Here is a 20,979-nt window from a genome sequence, read left to right on the forward strand (position 1 = left end):
CTTTGCAACAACAGCACTTCATTTCCTAATCACAGCCCTTATGAGCTCCTCTCAGTTGTTCGCAGGAAATTTATGGTTTCTGCAGAGCGCAACCTGAGCTGCTTTGCATATTCTCCATCAGCTCCGGGGAAAGCAGGAACGATCACTGGTTTGCTCAACTACGCAGGTAAAATCAGAAGAGGCAGTTTTTTTTTTTTTTAATTTCCACATCTGAGCTAAGAGAAAACTACAAAGCATGAATTCAGGCAAACTAATATCACAGATTAATAAATATCATGTTTCCTCACATTACTGCAGGAGAAAAATAAATATTCTGAATGCAATTTGTACAGCATAAACACATAAGGAATGTGTTTACCTTAAGTGAACTTTCTTTTAGCTTTTCAACAAAACATTATGTGCAGCAATGGTGTATTTTATCAGTTAATGAGGTGAAAATGGGGAATTTAACAGCCAGTCAATAACAAAACAACTTGAGCTAATCTTCCAATTAAACCAATGTAATGTTGCCTCGGTGTCTAAACCTAGTTGTCCACACAAAAAGCATAGCAAGGCTTGAAGTTGTGCATGTAGCTTTAAACAAAGACCTTTGTCTTCATTTTTTTTCTCCTTTACCGTTTTCCTCTCTCAGCATGAACAGTTTCATTTTAGGTTGAGAGTAGCACTCTTTGAGTCATTAGGTCCTATCTGTGCGTCAGCATGTGAAGATCACTTCAGAGCTATCGGAGAGGATACATCATCTTGTTGAATTGAGAACAATTTCCTGACATGTAAAGCAGAAGCTTCTCATTATGCTGCTGTGACAGTTAGTCTATTGCACTTCATTTAGAAAAATCTCTGTAGGTCTACTCACCGGTATGGGCTATATTTTTTTGCTTCATACATAAAAATGCTCTCTGTTGTAAGAAAAAAACTTCAATACTTTTCTGAAGTATGTTTTATTTGCTTGAAAGCCATATACAGTATTTGCATATGTTGTGGCACAAGACATTTTTCTCTCTCTAACATTTAATCAGAGTAAACCATTCCTAATTTTAATCACTTTGCTGAATCAAGATTTTTGTTTTAATCATTTTCAAAAAATTCAGAGCATAAAATGTTCTTGTGAGCATTTCAGCTCTGCTCAAAATGTTCTATGCAAATTAAATCAGGGCTTTGTGATGGCGACACCAAAGCACTGACTTTGTTGGCTTTTGTAAGTAATTTGGAGGCGTGCAAATAATTATCCTTCATAAGGATAATTACCCTTTAGGAAGACCCTGTTGTGTTCAAGCTTGAATTTCCTGGCTGATATCTAGGGATGTGCTTTAGTATTTTCACAAAATGTTTTGCACTGATGATGCCATATGTTTTGTGAACTGCACAAGCAACACAAACATAAATCCTGAGGCTGACATCCCTACAATTAACAGCTGGGATGAAGTCAGGTCTGAATGTTTCCCCCTTTAACTCTCTAAATGTAATAATGATACTCATTATGTCCAAACACATTCTACTTTTATCAGACCTCAAGACATATCTACACAAATCAAGTTGTTTTTTTTACCCAGGGTACATTAGTAAAATGACGTTCTTAATATTGATTTTGCAGTAGAGTTTTTTTTTCCTGCGTTGACCTTCAATTCATGTCATTTTCGCCCTCTTAAGCACAAACATCTTCACAAAGTCTTGAGGTTGTTTTGTTTTTTGTTTTTCTGGGATTGTTTCATATACATTTAGCATAAGGGCACATTCAACTCTAAGACACAAGGCCAGTCTTTATCCTGAATGTTGACGGGACTTTCCTATGAATTTATACTGGCCTGTTTGATGATTATGGCATATTAAGGCATCTGGAACTTTTCAAAGGACACTTGTAGTCCTTTCTTCTGATAGTGTGTCTCTCCATTCAACTCAAATCAGAATAAATCAAATGTGAATAAATCAGAACCTCACCAACTGGACTTTCTGAAATTGTTGGTTTTGTAACCATTATATTGAAAGTAACAATGTAAAACTTTCATTGTTAAGTTTCCTAAATAAGGCCATAATTCCTGGACTATAGCAGCAAGAAATAATATATTTAAACCTGATTACCAATCAGATGGTTTAGTTTTGATTAAATGTTTGATGATTATATTAAAAAAAAATGGTTTGGTGTTTATTAAATGAATGGTTTCGACTGCACAGTTTATCAGTTATGATATAAAATAGCACATTACAAAGGAAATATTCCTGATCTTAAAATTTCTTTTATACATCTTTACATTTACGTCCTTTCATTTTTATATATGTATATATAAAAAATCTATTTCAAGAAAATAGTTCCCTCTCTGCAGATTACTTGCAGTGCTCAACATTGTTAAAGGTCCACAGACAGTGTTTCTGTGACCCTCTCTGTGTAATGGCTTTCTCTGGATGAGCAATAGATGGCCTCGAGCGCTCTATCGGGCCAAACCTGTTATGATGCAATGCTTTTACCACTTTCCTTTAGACCTGACTTTTTAAGAGGTCAATGCAGTGCTCTTTGAAGCATAAAGCATTAAGTTCTAGCTTATGCTACTGACTTATAATTGGCTGCATAAGATGACACCAAAGTGCTTCGCAGTAAATCAGAGGACTCATGTTTCTAGTGAGATTTGTGTCACCTGATTTTAGATATATGATTCATTTTAATTCACAGAGCATTCACCTTAATCAGGGGTCTCAAACTCCAGTCCTCGAGGGCCGCAGTTCTGCAACTTTTAGATGTGCCTCTGCTGCACCACACCTGAATAGAATAATTAGGTCATTAAGGCTCTGGAAAACTGATCTACACAAGGAGGAGGTCATTAAGTCATTTCATTCCAGTGTTTTGTACCTGTGGCACATCTAAAAACTGCAGGACTGCGGCCCTCGAGGCCTGGAGTTTGAGACCCCTGACCTTAATAGATGGAAGGACCATCGAATGATGCTTTGCACAGTTTTCTTTGTCATTCATTCAAAGAAAAGAGCATGCACTGAGTGACACAAGAAAATACAATCAGATGCAAAACTGAAACATTTATTGTAAAGTTTATCTTTTAAAAACATCTAGAGGAGTTGGAGGAAATAGTTTAATGCTTATCTTATTCAGAAGCTGTACCTATGAACGGAGACGCTATTCTAATCTTTACAAGCAACTGACTTATTTGTACGCACTATATCAGCAAAGTGTCACAAAAACATGATATAGTTTTGTTTCTTTCTGGGTGTGGCTCAATACCAACATGAAGAACTTAACAATACAGCAGCTGCTTTTGAGTGCAGCTGTTCACAGATGTTACAAATGCCTAAGAAGAAAGAAACAAAAGCTGCAACACAGATAGAATGCAAAGTATTGGTAATAAATCATCCACAGGCTGTTGCTGCGAGTTGTATCTTTTGGTTCAATTTACTGATATAACACGAAATCAGAAAGAAACGTAATCTTTAGACCCTTTATATGAAATTCAATCCAAGTCACTTCATTCAATTGTCATCATTGTTTTTGAGTTCAGCATAGATTCACATTCAATAAAAGAGCAAATCGAATTTGATCCAATCTTAATACAGGTCAAACCAGCCTTTGTCTTCTTTTCGGCTTTCATAGCACCTTTCCAAAGTATTCCGACTCACATTATCATATTTTGACCAAACATAAACTTCAACATGTTTTAGTGACATTGTTGTAGAGCAACACATAAAGTGCATATAAGGAAAATTATTAATGGTTTTCATTTTACAAATAAAATTCTGCAAAGAATTGTTTGCCTGTGTGTTCAAGATTAATCATGCCTTAAAACTGTAAACATTGATAAATGTCCTACTAGTTACAGCATTTTGCGAGTGGGGGCACACATCTAAGATTATCTTGTTCCTGGTCCAGGCAAAGCTGTCAGCTGGCGTGATCACAGACATTACGTCAGGAAGCGAGTCTTCAGAATAACACGTTCAACTCATGTTTAATCTAATTACTTTTAAACCAAATCAAAAAAACACAGGCCTTTTCTGATTTAAGGCTAAATTTCATAATTGTCTGCAGTTGTCAAACCCTTTCTATGCAAAATATCTATGTTATAATCATGAAAGGGCAATGGTTGAATGCGTTGTGATTACAACAGCAAATGGTTGCTTGAAATACGAAAAGTGATTATGAGCAAACAGCTGCTGATTACAGGAAACTGTAGAAAACGATATTTGCTTTGTTTTAGTTTGATGTGTTGATGATAAACAAATTCATGTCGCTGTACACTGCTAATCTTAAATGGATATTCTTGTGAAATGAATTCCAGTTTTTCAGACCAAGTTTTACCGAGCTTGACCAATTACACAAATGTTGTTGTTGTAGCTTTATCTTTAAAATGGTCTAATAACAGGCTGTCAAGTTAAGAAACTGATATAAAAAGCAACAAAACTTTGAGATAACTTGGATATTTGCATTATATCTGCCTTAATGAGTCGCCTTGTTGTTCATTTGTTCAGTAAATAGCTAAGCACACTGTTATTAAATTGTTTTCCTTTCCTTTATAAATGCAAATCATAAACTGCTTGACTTCACTGCCTCCTTTGTTGCTTTGTTGTTACGCCATAGCAAAGTACAGCATGAATAATAGTCCTTTTTTCTGCACAGAGTAAGCGGTGGTGGTGCGTGGGCATATTTTGGGAGCAGTTTGACATTAAAAGATAAAAAGGGAAGAGTGCAGTGAAAGACGTGGTTAGTCACAGGTGTTCTGGCTGTTGACGTAAACTCCTTATGCTGGGCCCCGGGTACAATCACGTAATAAAGGACAGATTCCAGCGCATAGATGAGTGGGCTGTAACAGACACCATGAGGTGTACATTTAAGTACAAGTTACAGAGGTACAATGCATTGAAATGCTCTCCATCTTAAAATACACAGAGGCATTACTTAGTGAAACTGGATGTGTTCATGCTAAATCCATACACAGACTGATTTTCTTACAGATGGTGATGGAACAATGCCATGTGGATACAAAAAAACCTCAAGAGTAAAGTGAAGTCTTTTAGTAGAATAATCAATAATAAAATTTTAAAAAATGATCCCCCTATAACTGCTGTTATTGAACTGTGACCTACAGAGCCGTACGTACAAAATAAATTATTGGATGAAGTAATAGGACTCCTAAGTGCCCCAGTAGCCCTTCACCCTAATTGTGAACTAGTTACAACTCATTAAAAACTGAAAGCACAGTGCAAGTACTGTTACTTCAAAGCTAATATATCACAAAAGACTTAATTCAAGGTACTTAATATAAACAGTAAACTGTTTTCTCTCTATATATACAGTACAGACCAAAGGTTTGGACACACCTTTTAATTCAATGAGTTTCCTTTATTTTCATGACTATTGACATTGTAGATTCACACTGAAGGCATCAAAACTATGAATAACAGATGTGAAAATATGCACTAAGCAAAAAAAGTGTAAAACTACTGAAAATACCCCTTATATTCTAGTTTCTTCAAAGTAGCAACTTTTTGCTGTGATTACTGCTTTGCACACACTCTGCACTCAGCTTCAAGAGGTAGTCACCTGAAATGGTTTTCACTTCATAGGTGTGCCCTGTCAGGTTAATAAGTGGGATTTCTTGCCTTATAAATAGTCATGAAAATAAAGAAAACCCATTTTAATTAGAAGGTGTGTCCAAACGTTTGGTCTGTACTGTATATCTATAAATCTACAGATAGATAGATAGATATCCCTTTATATAGATATATCTATATAAAGGGATATCTATCTATCTGTATATATATAGAGACAGACCAAAAGTTTGGACACACTTTCTCATTGAATTCAATGAGAAAGTGTGTCCAAACTTTTGGTCTGTACTGTATATATATATATATATATATATAGAGAGAGAGAGAGAGAGAAAGGGAAAACAGTGAGAAACTGCATGTCTCTGCATGAAAATTGAATATGTAGTCAATGTAATCCATTTCACCTCATGTCAGATTTCATTCTGATGAAGGGAACAGGACTGTCTGGATAAATCAATTTTGCAATCTTTTCTTTCTTTTGCTGAAGATTTAAATGGTCACTTAAGTAATTTAATATTGCACTTGTATTCATGAGGGGCACTCAGTGATGCTAGAAGGACTTGCAGTGATCTGGACTTTAACTACGGAAGTTATGATTATATCTTGGTAAAGCACATATACCACAATATTTGCAGATTATCTTTGCAATAGACAGGTGGAAAAACAGACATAAAAACAAAAATCTGTCAAAGCCATACATGAAAGCTTGCCACCTGAATCAATAGTTACATAAAAGCCAATTCACTAGTGATTCAGATTTTTATTTTTACAGGATTGCAATAAAAAGTGAAATCATGCACCTCAATAGAGTCCATTAACACAATTTTTTCCCCAAAAGACCACTTCAATAGTGCTGAAGTTATTTATTTATTTCTTTTTAATACTGTTATTCATTTGGCTTAATAATTTTCCAGTCATTCAAGGCAGTGGACCGCAGTGTGTTTGAAAACAGGACAATTTCAACCCGGATGGCGGGAGGTAAAAATCTTTAGCACTTTCTTTTTAATCAGGCAAGTTCTCAGGAAAAATAAAATAATATTTTAAAGTAAGATCAAACTTTTGTCTATGGGAGGCTCTTTTGTAAAATTAAAATAAATAAAATGTAATTAGAAAGTGTTTTCTGCCCATCTCTATGCAATTTATGTAATTGAAAAATCCATTCACAGAGCCTGCTTTCTCTGTCCATGTAAGGACGAGTCTAGAGAACACCACAAACCAGTAAATATAATAAAAGTGGCTTGTCTTACATCTGTTTATTGATCTGTTTTATTCAACCTCAATGCAGCTCTGAGGAGAGCAGCCCGACGGTGCAACACTACCTCTCCCCTGCATTTTTGTCCCCTTTTGGTGTTAGTGTAGCTTCTTTCCAGCTGCCAAATATCCACAGGTAAAGAGAAAAAAAAGCACAAGATTTCCAAGTCATCATCAAATGCAACATACAGCTGCTCGGGAACATAAAGCACGTTTTTGTCACGAGTTAAAGGCATCTGAGTTGGTTACCTTTATCTTCAATTTGTGTTAATTTGCAAGTGAATACTTTAACAGTCAGCAAGCGCATCACCCAGAAAGAAGTGATGATGCAGTGGTGTGGGAGGAGATTCTTATAAAATGGAGAGCAAAGTATTTGCCAACAGGTTGAGGTCAAATACACATGGATCAGAGTTTGTTATATTGTTAACTTTTGGCCACATAAATGTTAAATAATGAAATATAAACTGTTAGAAATCATACAAACACACAGCCTGAAATGTGCCATATTCTAAACGTTAATTGACGGAGCTACTTTAGACTCTGTCTTTTCACCGAAGCCACTGATGCATTCATATCAGTCACATGGTTGAAGTTGTTGTCATCAGCTTTCAGGGTTGGAAAAAGTGTGTGGAATGTCCCCTACATCCTGTGCACTGACCTCCTCACCTTTTAACAAATGCCACATAACCTGTGTTTCAGGAAACTCATATGATTTCTATTGTTATCACATGTTCATGTTGGGTAATGTTTCAGTTTATGTATGGTCTACCTTATTCCTGTACTGGTCTTGTGTCTTTTCTCCATTCACCTTTCTCAGTTTCCCATTCTTGGCTCATTCCCAGCTGCAGCCTTTTTGCTAATCACCCACCTGTTCCCTGTTCCAGTAATCAACATCCCAACACGGCTGAACACAGATATTTACATACATTATATCAAAAACAAATAACCTCTTTTTTCAAAGCCTTATATTAAATGAAACTACACTTTTCTCTGTTTTGGGTCTATTAGGATTACTAAAATAATTTCTATTTTTCTTACCACCAGAATAATTAACTATTCAGAGAATTTCATTTTTACTTTCTTCACACTGACAAGGTTGCATACGCATAAGCTGGGGGCATGCTACACAACTCTTCAGTCTACACAGATTCTAAAAGGATTTGCAGTTCAGTTGTTTCGGCAGATTTTTTTAAATCACAGAACTGGATCCAAAACCTAAAAACCAAGCCTATTGAAGGATCACAAACTGCGTACATGGGGGGCGGGAGGGACAAACCAACTACAGTGAGCTGAACGCCTTAAACTTGCGAAGAAAACAGTGTTGGCCTGAACAGATTCCAAATAAGGAGCGTGAAGAAAAAACAGCATGTGCAGTAAGTTGGCATCCAGTCGTTAACGCGCTTATCCTTAAAGGGTCGCAAGGAGTGCTGGTGCTTTTCTCCAGCGGCCAGCAGGTCAGAGGCGGGGTACATCCTGGGCAGGTTGCCAGTCCATCACAGGGCAACACAGAGACAGATTTACACCAAAGGAGAATTTAGAAAGACCAATTAACCTATAATAGTTAAGTTTTTGGACTGTGGGAGTGTAACACAGTAGTGAAGAGTAGTACTTATATTTTAAATGAATGGGCCAATAGGTTCGGCTATCGGAGCACAGTGGGGTGTTTAAATGAGACACAAAGGCAGTTGGAGGAATTTAAAGCAATCTATCTTTAGTCAAATAAACCATCAAATTGATAGACACTTGTACAAGACTCACAATTATGAAAATAAAATTACACAAAATGAAATACATAAAACAGTAGTAATACTTCGCCAAGTGCTAATTCTCAGTTTTAAATATTTTTGGTGCACCCTGGTAATCTGAATTCTAAACCATGACAAACAGATTGATTAAATTCAGTGCCAATTCAGGTTCAACTCAACACCGTTCACTTGAGGAGAGTTTGTTATAATGTCCCAAAATAAAACTTGTCCAAAAGGTAATTTCCAAAATTCCGGGATGAAACAACAGGAATGAAAAATGTCAGTCGGCGGTCTCACGCATAACCAACTGTGTGTGAAGATGTGAGTGATGCAGGCCTACCACACAGGAGGGTGCAGCAGGACTCCAAATGGAAAAGAAGGAATCCAGTTCTCCAAGTTCAGGTGGGAAGGCTCGCCATCAAAGTCACAGGAGGAAAAGCATGAGATTAAAGCATGCTTTAACCTCATGCTTTATTAATAACAGTATTAACTTTAATATTATTAACCTCATGCTTAATAATTATTAAGCTGTTCTAGCTTTAATCCACAAATCAGGTTTCTGTAGACACCATATCTGACATCAATTTGTCATTAAATTGCTCAAATTTGCAATAAAACAATTCTTTTACCTCAATGCAACATTTCACAGCATTATCAATTCACTTTTTTGTTAATTGCAAAAATCTTTTCCAAATACAATAATAAACATTACATTTTACCCAAAATCAGTAAAAGTTTACATTTGAATAATTAAATAGTTCAGAAAAAGGCTATTATTCAACAACTATGTGAAAAACAGAACAAAAACCCAAATGAAGGGAACAGAATATGCTCACCCATCTCAATACGACACGTTTGGGACAACAATATGGTGGCTCTCATGTGGTGCATTAAATAATGCAACAAGGCAAATTTTTCATGCTTTAACCTCAATACTATGAACTTTCATCGTGAATAAAGAAAGAATATACTATATTTTAGTCTTTACCTTCAGCTGAACGGAAACGAGATGAACTTCCAGGAAACCAATAGCCAATAAGAGCTAACGAGGTAGCTCCAACAGTGCCCGGCAGAAGAAGTGAAGTTCAGTCTGTTTACTCACTTCACTACTTCCAGCTCAGAAGTTGGATGATAAACAGCAATTCTATTTGCAAAAGGGTTTGTTTCATGTTCGTATCTAGTATTTTTTCCGTCTTAAACAACACGGACTCTCACGCTGCACAGCTCTGCGGTCTTCTCCTCATGTCGGATCTCTCCTGCACACACAAACCTGCTGCAGACACGGAAAAGAAGGGCGGGATCTGCAGCGGCAGTTTGCATTTTGATTGGTTGAAACGCACTGGAAACTAAACTTCCTATTGGCTAGCTGGACTACCTAGCTGAGAAGGACCTTCCTTAACCTCTGTTTCTTAAGGAAGCGTCCCCATTTTATGTGGGCTACAGGAGGAAGTCGGAGTACCTGGAGAGAAACCACGCATCAGTAAGTGGGTGCGTTGCACGCAATCTACAAATATTCACCGCGAAATTGATTACAGGAGCAACAGTGGTGCAGACGACCGTATTTAAATGAGGAATTTGCTTGAGTCACTGGCTGTCATCATGGAGAATGTTGGAGAGCAGAGTACACATTAAAGAAAAATAAAGTAGAAAGTCATTACACTGGATGTGTAATAATAATAATAATACAATTCATGTAAATTAGTGTACAATTTATTTAATGTTTTTAAAAGCAAAGAATGACTTCAGTCATTGCCAAACTCATATTTCTTTGAATGCCAGTTCACACATACTTTTAAAAATATAGATGCAAATACAGCATCCAGCAATCTGGTTTAATAACTTGTATTGCAGGGGGGAGGTCATTACTTTTGCCTACCCTCCTCTCAGTACTTTACACTTTCTGATCATCAGAATTTGTTTTGCATATTCATGAAGGCAGACAAGCTAAATTTATTGCACCTGTGATTCTCCTCATTTTGCTTTCGCAATTCTGTTTGCAAACAGAAAATCCTGTTTGCGTGTTGTTTGTAGATCAGGTTTGTGTATGATATCAAGCTTGTACATGTTTTTTTATACACAAACCTTTTAGAGGATCAGGTTGTGTGTGGGTGTGGTTTTGTTTTTGTTTGTTTTGGATTTTTATTTTTTTGCCGTGCATGTAATTACTTGATTTTAGCTCTGTGCTTCCTAACTCTAAGTCATTGTTGGATAAACCTCTACCTACACGTTATTGCCATGTGGTGCCCTTAGTTGTTTCCCTGCCTCTATGTTTTCCATGTCTTTTTCCTTTCTGTGTGTGTACTTGGGAAACCCATCTTGACCAACCAAAATTGTATGCATTCTTCACATTGTTCCAATAATAAGATCAGGTGAATTGTTGGGCCAAAACCTGGGTGGAAATTATCTCAGTAATTGGTAATAATTCCAAAGATAAGAAAGTGTCAGGAGTCCCAAGACGGCAGCCTTATCTGTGAGATGTGCAGGGAATTAAAATGTGCAACCGTCCAGCAACCACCAATAAGTATCTCTACAGAGTCTCCCTCAAGCACACATACACAAAGTATGTGCGACACAGACACACTTTCTTTCTGTGAAAAGGCTGTATTAATTAGTTGCCCACCTCCCCATTCACCGATCTCCTTTAGGCTTTGTTTTGCCTTTGTATGCATTGGGTAATCATGTGTAATTGTCCTAGGGTGTAAACATCAAGCTGCAAAGCAAGCTCATAATGAACTTCTCATGGTCTGTGCAACTTGTCCTGTGGGCAAAACAGTATAGCATTGTGTTGTACTGTATTGAGCATTATCTGAGTTACTCACATATACATATTATTTAAAAAATTACTAGTGCAGATAATAAGAGAATATATATAAGGGTAAGTCATGGCATCCTTTACAGTCACGGGTTTCTATTGGAAGACAAACATATGCATGGCCCTTTGTAAAGCAAGTGTGACATTGTGGTATACGTTCTTCACTTTGCCATCTATTCAGCATACTGCATGTTTTTGACCTTGCTGATGTTCATGTGAAAAAACAGAGGTTCCTGAAAACTGAACTTTTACATTGCATCTGCAGCAGTGGTGATGTTTCATTTAGAGGAAGCTGCACAATCCTAGGTTAAGGTTGTCATGGGTACTGCCTGTTAAAATGTAGGACCCTTCAGTGTTTCCATGTGTAGAGAATATTTGCAGGAAAAATAGTTGTACATTGTTAAGTTTGTAGTTGAGTGTTTCAGCTGCTCTAACTGTGATAACACCACTACCAGTTGACTGTAGGACATTCAGCAGAGGGAAATTTTGAATGTATCACATTACAAAAATGTAGTGAGGTCCTACGAGTAACCAACTCTTTCACTAATGTTTTTAGAATCAGTTCGCTTGCCTAGTTGCTGCCCAAGGCATGCAGAGAGCCTAGTTGGAAGGATTTCTAAATTATTTTGTGATTAAGTTCTTAATTAGTTGCACACACTTAGTAACTATTATTAAACACATACAGTATTGGAAGGCTCTTTGCTGATATAAACTCATTAGCTAAAAAGTGTGGTGACTGAAGAATTTAACAGAAACCTAACACAAAATGCAGCAGCATCAAAAGCAAAGCTGTGTTTCTTTCATAGGTTCAAATACGTTAATTAGTGTGTTCGTTGATTTTGTTCATATCAACCATGATGACACTTTGTGTCGTATGGCTGAATGAACTAGCATGCACACTTTAACAAAGCAAGAATACATTCAACGTGGTAAAGAACATGCATAAGATTGTCTGCAGTTATTATTCCATTAATTGGTGCAGGGCGAGAACTGAAAAGATCAAGCAGATGCTTCTTTAACCTGATAATCATAGTCAGAAAACAACAGATGCAGGGACAAATTCAAGTTTATTGTTGCCTTATTTACCAAACTGCTTATCAATGATTTACAAGGTGTAAATGATTTAATTTTTAGAGAAAATGTCTTCACCGACATTCTGCTACGAAATCAAGCCACAGTTTTCTTAAATCTGTCATGATTTATTATGCAAACACTGGTAGTATAAATATTGCAGTAGCAGCACAAGAAAAACTAAAAACATTCAGACCTTTATATATAAAGAGCCTGCTCCAAATGGCATGTATTTGACGTTCTACAAAGATGCAAAAAACACAAGACTAATCAATAGGATTGCCTCAAAGTGCAAGCATGTGGGCTTGAAAACAGCTGGACCACTGAGATACCACTGTGCCTGAATATTCCACCTGGTTTATTATGAATATCCAAACTCAAAAAAACACTTTTTCCCCCACTCCTTCTCATGCATCAAGAAGGGCAAAGCCATGTGCTATCTGGAAGGAGAAGAAAGCGAACGCACCTGCTCTTATTACCATAGCGCCCCTGGAAGCATTAGGATGCATATTGACAACAGGACCTTGTGCAATTACAGGCTTTATCTTCCTGCCTGACAAACTGTTCGCTTCATTATGAGCTTTTAGCTGACACCTTACCTCAGCCTCCCCCGCTGGATGATCACTACTAATGCGCAAAATGAAACGGCTAAGAGGTTTGTTAAATTCGTCTGAATTGTTTAACCATCATTTTCCTTTTTAATAGTTATTTAAAGCTTCCATTAGCAAGCAGATGCAGAGGATGACAGCTGAATGAAGAACACTGATGGACACAGAGGAAGAGCATTAAGTAATGTGCCAACAACTCAAAAAAATTTCAAGTGAAACATTACTATGTGAAACAAGGCAAGTTGCGATTCTGGTTATTAATTTAGGTGTTGTAATTTTCTTTCTGAGGAATAAGGAAGTCAGGTTAACAAGTTATATTTTGTGCTTTGTTCCCAAATGTATTTTAAATACGTTTCTTCTTTAAGACAGAGGTTTGTCCTGATAAAATAGGCAACTTAGTGTCTAGAGACAGCATCACTTGCTAAGTATGTGGGTGTTCATGTTATTACATGGACTTCTAGTCTTTTCAGCCTGGTTTTGTCATAATATCAGAAATCCTTGCAATTGCCTATTTGTTACGACCCAGCTCAGCCAGGGGGAAAGAGAAGTAACATTAAAGAAACCTAGATATTAAGGTTTATCAGTTTGGAATTTATTGTTTGGGTTTAACCTTTAATTAAAAGGTAAAAAAAAAACTCTACAGTCAAAAGTTAAGGTGTTATAACCGAAAAGAAAAGCACTGAATAAAACAAGAATCCGCAAAACAACCAGAGTTGGAACCAAAGGTCTTAACCAAACAAATCAGGACCAAAACCTAAGGTTAACAACAACAAAACTCAAGTATGCTACTATAAGCTTACATACAAAGCCCCCACAGGGACTATCAAAGGTAGAGATTTACAAAAGCTCACAAAAAGACAACGCGGTATACAGCAGTCAACAAACACTCAGCAAAGTGGCAAGCTGTCTCAGTAAAGAATCAGCTGCGCCTTCTCCCAGGAAGTCTGGGGTTTAAAAAGGGAGGCCTCATCAGGGATTGGTGGAGCTGATAATTGGTGAGCCAATCAGCTCTGCTGTAGACCTCAGGGAGTGGCGCAGGAGGATTAGGGCTGCAGCCAGTTCCCAATGGAGTTAATTTCATTAGAAAGCTGCAGATATACAGAAAAGAAAGAGACAAAGGAAACATACAAGGCCACCGGCCGTAACACTATTGCTTTCTGCTTCTAACAAGCTAACTTCAAAGAGAGAGGATTCTTTCTAACCACTCATTTCCTGCCAAGTGTAAGGTATTGCTATGAAGACGATATTAAAGTTTGTAGGCTGGTCAGGGAAACGTCTTCAGTTCAAGTTGCCATCCACCCATCCATCCATCCATCCATCCATCCATCCATTTTCTAACACTCTTCTCCCTAATGGGTCCGGAGGTGCTGGTGCCTATATCCAGCGAACGTTTCGGGCGAGAGACGGGGTACACCCTAGACAGGTCGCCAGTCTGTCGCAGAGTTCAAGTTGCTCTCTAGCAAATTATTTTGAGCTCCAAAGACAAAGAAAATTTTTTTTCATTGTCAGTTGTATTTAAATATAAGTATGGGCAAGTAGGAGGACTGCTGATTCATACTTCAAGCTTTCATGTTTGTGTTGTTAACCATATTTTTCATTTCTGCCTTCATAGTTTGTTCTACCAACCTCAGGAGACTAAACAATGATTCTGGCTACCTTCATTTTTGCCTCGCTGCTTAAAAATCAAGGTTTACGCAAATGGGTTAGTGAGCTCTAATTACAAATAATGACTGCAATGAGACGTTGCATGTGGTTACCATAGAAACTCTGCAGATGCCATGCCAGTGGGTGTTGTGTTGATATATGGATGTTGCGTACAAAATGCTGCCTGTTAATTAAATATGCCAGAGCTGCAAATGTTCAGACATATCCGGATGTGCTGGAACACGCTTCTTTTTCTTTTTCCTTTTTATTAGGACCGGTTGTCTACATAATGTTTGTGTAACCAAGCTTAAAATGAAAGCAGTAATATTTTTCTCAGTATTAAGTGTGCATGGTATTGTCATCTATCTAAAACAGCACAAACTGCCGGCTGTGCTTGTTGCCTCCATAAGGAGAACAGCCAAGCAAACAATAAACAATACAGACAAGGACTGCCTGCTCAAGACAAATGTATGAGCTTCACATGTGTAGCGAATATCAATTATTTTAATAGACTTTTAGATCCATAACACAACCAGTCTCAATGGTTGCAAAAAGTCCCATCTGTCTCTTTACTTATCAATAAAATTAATTAATCCAAAGATGAATTGCTGACCTTTGCATTGAGTTCTTAACAATTCCTCTAAAAGGAGGCAGAGCAGATTTCTTATTATATTTATGACTAGTATTTATTTAAAGACTACGCATGAGAAATCAGTTTACTGAAGCTTTTAAAGTCAAAAATGTACATCACATTGATGAACTATATAAATTATCTACCAGACAAGCATTTCTAAATCTAAGATGCACAACACTTTGTTGCCTGAGATAATATTTCTTGTCTATAACTTGGATATAAAATATATGTTTGATTATCAGATGCCAGGAGGAAGATTGCTGAGGATGATCTATTTCAGAGTTGATCACTTAGGGGAGTTTGGTATGAAAGTAGGAAAAGGTTGAAGGTCACTGGAGATTCCACTCGCATTCACATCAGTGTCTGTTCTGGTCATGAAGGGAAAACGCCTTTTGGATCTGACACGTTTTCTGGTATCAGCTGCTCATGGAACCTTCTGCATCCTCACGTGGCTCCTTTACATTTCTCTCTTCGGCTTAAAGACTAACTCAGAGGACAGCATTGCCTCCGTCTGCCCCTAGTGGTCACTTTCAGTTAGGACAGTGGTGGTGTCTTAGCTTCACTTTAGGTTTTGGGTGGTTCTCCGCTTTAAACTTGAACCAGATTATCAAACCAGTTTGGAAGGATATCACTCAAATTCGACAAACCACCATAGTATTCAACACAAAACAATTGAAACTGCTACTACAATGAATTTGCTGCTCTTGGTGACTTGGCTGGATTCATTTATTCTTTGGTGAAAGCTGTAGTTCTTATAAAAAAGACATAAAAATAGATTTTTTGGGGAAGTGTGTGGTGTAATGGTTTAGATGGTTTATGCAAATGGCTGTTGAATTCCTGATCCTGAGCTCCTTGCTGCAGGTCTCCCCCCACCTCCATGTCTCTGTCCGATTACCATCAATAAAGATCAGAACTAGTGGCACAAAATCTAAAAAAAAAATAAAAATAAAAAAATACATTTTCATAAGCATATAGCCAAATGGAGGTCAGCCAATTAGAACAATTAGAAGCAAAATATGTTTGAAAGCTGTGTGAAATTAAAGGGACCTTGAATTTGTTCAATCAACAAGCATTTTACCAAAACCAAACAAAAACAATTTGCTTCAGGGCACAAACAGATGTGTGTTTGGTTAATTGTGGAAAAAGAATTAGATCATGCTTTGTGCCAGAATAGTTGGGCTTTGCTTTCTTAAACCTTATGAAATGTGAACAAACAAGCACGAATAAAGCCACTGAAGCTGAATAGGGTTATTAGTCTTCTGCTCTCAGGCAACAAATTTGTGTATTAGATTTTACATCCTCCAGGGTAAATTCTGTGAAGCAGTGCTTGGCTTGACTGTTACTGAGAGTTTTTGAATGTTTAGCCGAGTTCCTCTCTTGTATTTGGTTCCACAATCAAAGCTACATTGTTTGGGGCAGAAATGTATTTGTTTTTTTTTTAAGTTGGTGGAACTCTGAATCACATCCTCTGATGATGCCAAGTATTTCCCTTGGTCTGTAATTAGAAAGTGTGGTCAGATACTATGACAGAGCATGATCAATGATTTTGTGTGAGAATACACTCACTCAAAACATAAGTCCAATTAGTCTCTGCAGTTTTCTTGCACTCAACAGCTCCCTTTGCCACCCAGGTAAATTATCAGTTTCACATAAAAGCAAAGGCTGAGCCACTGTGCAAGAGATTTTAAAACTTCCTCAAAGCTAAGTTTAACTAAATTACTTTCCATTTTAAGTAAAATTACATCTAAACATGAAAATGAGCATCCTAAAACTTGAACATGAGTTTTTTTTCTCAATGTTGTAACATTAATATAGCACTGCAACACAGATTCCATTGCAAGATAGTCTTATTGAGGTGCTGCAGCTCGAACCATATTTTAGGAAACGAAAGTACAAATAAATATAAAACTATTCCTCAAAAAAAAAAATTCTGTAACTATTCTGACCTGAGATAAAGTATAAAAAAAACTTTCCTTCAAACAATTAGCACAACTGTATCTTTAAGGGTAACAGAAAACATAATCTAGGTTTGCATTAGTAACAAATATAATCAGGATTAGTGTTCCCAAACATGTGGAAAACATGGGTACACATTACTTGGAAGTGGCTTTAGCAGTTTTCAAATAATAGCACTGTGGGTTGATTTCCTTCAGCATTATTTGACCTCAACTGGCCAATGAATGGTAAATAAACAAAACAGCTGAAAGACCTATGACCCATGATAGCTACCATAATAGAGATGGATGTGAGGAAATCTAGGCCACCAGTAATATTTAACCTGCTGAGGTCAGAGTAGATAGCATTGAAGGATCAAGTGTCTCCATTTGAGAGAAAATCAAGGTCAAGGTTATCATAGGCTATTTGACTGAATTCCTTTCTCAGCCCTAACATACAATGCATATAAGAAACATAAATATATATATACATATATAAACCAAACAAATATTGAATATTGAAGTCATGCTGAAGTTAATCAAAAATAAATACATTTGGTACAGATTTACCCCTCGTTGGCAAATAAAGGTACTATATTTCTTTCAAGAGATTGAATCATTTCTTGAGTTTCCCTCAAAACTTTGATATCAAAAGACAACCAAGTGCCCTCTGACAGGAAGATTACATCTGGACATAAACCAATGCTTTTTGCTCCACTTTTCAGTAGCTAAACAATACACAGTCTTGTAAATGGCTTTGAGTGACTTCAGTGAGAGGTCTGCATCAATGCAAATGCATTATAGCTGCAGGAAGTCTAAGTATTTGCATCTTGATAACCACCATTATATAAGCAGCATTATACCTATATGTGTTATTTTCCCACCCACGCGCATAGATATGTTTCAGTTCTCCATTTTCATTTATTTACAGAACTTACAGTATCTGAAAAACTTTTTGAACAAAATACAAACTCCTAACAGAAACAAACAAAAGAATAAATAACTCAATAATAAACTGGTATGTGTGTACTGTAGGCTTGGGTGTTCTTTTACATTATGTTTGATGTCCTGTACTTACAATTGTTTCATAGAACAGTTCACAAAAAAAAGCCTCCATAAGTAGCCCGATGTGAGTATGAAGAACTGAGTGTCTCTCCTTATTTATCTCTCCACAGACACACACACTGCAACCTCGGGTGTGTTTGTGGGAGTTTCCTGCTGAAGGAGAGACCTTCTTTCCAGAAGTCAGCACTCAGAGATCGTAAGTAAATGCTGTATTTTCCATTCTATTTTGTTTTAACTCTACCAAATCCCTATATTACTGCGAGAATCACTGAGTTAATATATTGCAGCGAGACGGTTTAATCTAGAGCTGAAAGGGCTATTAGACAGAGCATGGGTTATGTGTGAGGCAGTATCCTATCTCCGTCTCTTTTATTTTGACCTGACAGAAACACAAAGGCAAATAAAACCTAATTGTACAAAGACGAACTGCCAAATCCCCTATCAATGAGCCGCATCCAAAAGCTGAATATTTTCTTTACCGTATATCCTCTTTATCAATGTCTGATCATACAATAATAAGCCTTACAAAGTGTACCATGAATACCAGTGATTTACCTCTAACTTTCTCAGCCTTGCTGACTTTCTTTAGAGACATTATGTTCATCTATTCAAAGCTGTGTCTCAATGGAAATACTCTGTTTTTATGACACTGCAGTAAAGGTGCGATTACTTCAACAGCAGTGATGTGTGTGCTTGTCCGCTGCGGCTTTTGCTCACATCTGCAACTCTGCATTGATTCTATGCCAGACAGCTGAGCGCCAGGACCGAATGGGGTCCTCTGTGATGGCCCAGTGTACCTGCCAGTGCTTAAACAGAGCAAGGGACTTTATAATAATGCTGTAGGGCAAAAGTCTGCAATCAATAGAGTAATCAAATCTGAAGCAACCATAAGCGTTTAAAAAGAAATGTACTTTAAATCCATTTAAATGAAGATTACAAATGCTTTTTTATATTTTGTCTGTGGTATACCAGTATTAAAGTGTTTCTAAGCATCCATTAATCTTTGTGTTAATCCATCAGTGAAGCCAACACTGTATTATGCAGAAAGAGTAAAATGCTTTATCTAATTACCATATTAAATACAATTTCTGGAAACATCAAAAACATTTTGCTCATCCTCACAATGCTTTAGCATTATAATTAATTCACTGGCCCATTTATTGTCTCGTCGTGGTTGCCACTTAGCGTAGGTAAAACCTCTTCTCTGCTGAATCACTGCCACAAATCTCACCCCACTCTTTAATACAGATCAGTAGCAGGGAAAATTGAAATGGAAAATGTTCCTACTTAAGTCATAAGTCATGTGTCCAAATGTAGCATTCACATTTAGAAAATCTGAGGGAGATCTCATAACGGTATATTTACTTTCAGGAACTGTCCAAAAGGAGGACATTTCTGGTTTCATGTGATCAGCTGATAATCTATTTCTGATCGGGGGGTTTTAAGCTTTCTTAATGCAACAAATGGAGATTGTTAATAAAATAATGTTACCTGCTGTATGTATTCATGCAAAAAATTTTGGTTGAGTAAGAAATGTGCTGTATATTCTTTAGTAGGACATTTCTTTAAATTGGCAGTAAACTAGACTGCTGATGTTTTGCAGGTTTTTCTTTGGTACTTGCATTTGTTACTTGCACATGACCATATTCAGCAAAGACTAATTTTTATCATGCAACAATGCTAAAAGAATTGTGATCATGAAAGGCTGTCGCATTTTTGTCATGGTTGTGATGTAATGAGTAAAAACATAAATACAGATGGGACTGAGAAACGCCCAACATCAGCACATTTAGTGACCAATAGGTACTAATGTGATAAAATTAAACTATAAAGGTTCCCTTATCTCTTCATGTCTTGCTTGAAAGGAATCATCATACGTTTTGGAATTCCCATCTGTTTTACGAATCATTACACCTGTAATGTAGCAAGAGGAATATTTCATTAATCTGCAATAAGCAGTAGACCAGAGTTAAAGTCCAATTTTATCCATCATTTTTCAAATTATATAACTCTACTGCTTTATGCCATACATAGGTAATTCCAGTTATAATAAATATGGCACAATAGGAATATGGAGCTATAAGATCTTTTTAAATGTGGTGGACAGCACAGCAGGAAGACTCACCAACTCACAGGCATAAGAGAAAAAATATTTCATTTTAGGAGGTAAACATATTTGACATTTTCCTCTAGTTGTGCCCAACAAATAAAGTGCCACTCTCGAATATCTCAGTGTTCCCACTGGAAAGTAGAGGCTAGTGTCCTTCAACACTTCACACTGATCTGAGCAAACTGACGAAAAGAGAAAGCCACAGAGCACTTGGCAAGCTGATCAAACAACACCAGAAAAGACGTAAAAAAATATTGTGTAAGGAATATAATAAGCAAATGTAAAACTATTTCTATTCTAAACAGAAGAGAGTTTGTTTTTCTGCATCTCTCTGTGTGGAGTTATGTTCTAGCAAGAAAATTCTTATGCAATCTCTGCCTTTAATGATCTCTGAGTTCATGAGAAACCAAGCTAAAGAACAGCAACATCTTAGTCTTTAAGGATCCAGCATATATAAAGGCTGTGGTTAATAAGCAACTGTCAATCAATCAGGCATATTTTACTTGTGACAATAAAATATTAAAAATGTAGAGCTAGATCTTGGACCTTACATTAGACCATATT

General features: G+C 36.9%; 1 protein-coding gene across 3 annotated transcripts in view; it reads left to right on the forward strand.

Moving 5' to 3' along the window:
• The window catches only part of frmpd3 (FERM and PDZ domain containing 3), a 101,447-nt gene that overhangs the window by 29,607 nt on the left and 50,861 nt on the right, over positions 1-20,979 (forward strand). For all 3 annotated transcript variants that reach the window (XM_032554317.1, XM_032554319.1, XM_032554318.1), the window contains exon 3: positions 18,416-18,501. The gene's annotated coding sequence lies outside the window, so the exon portion shown is untranslated. The remainder of the gene's footprint in view (positions 1-18,415; positions 18,502-20,979) is intronic.

The sequence above is a fragment of the Xiphophorus hellerii genome, chromosome 23, assembly GCF_003331165.1.
Source record: "Xiphophorus hellerii strain 12219 chromosome 23, Xiphophorus_hellerii-4.1, whole genome shotgun sequence".
NCBI lineage: Eukaryota > Metazoa > Chordata > Actinopteri > Cyprinodontiformes > Poeciliidae > Xiphophorus > Xiphophorus hellerii.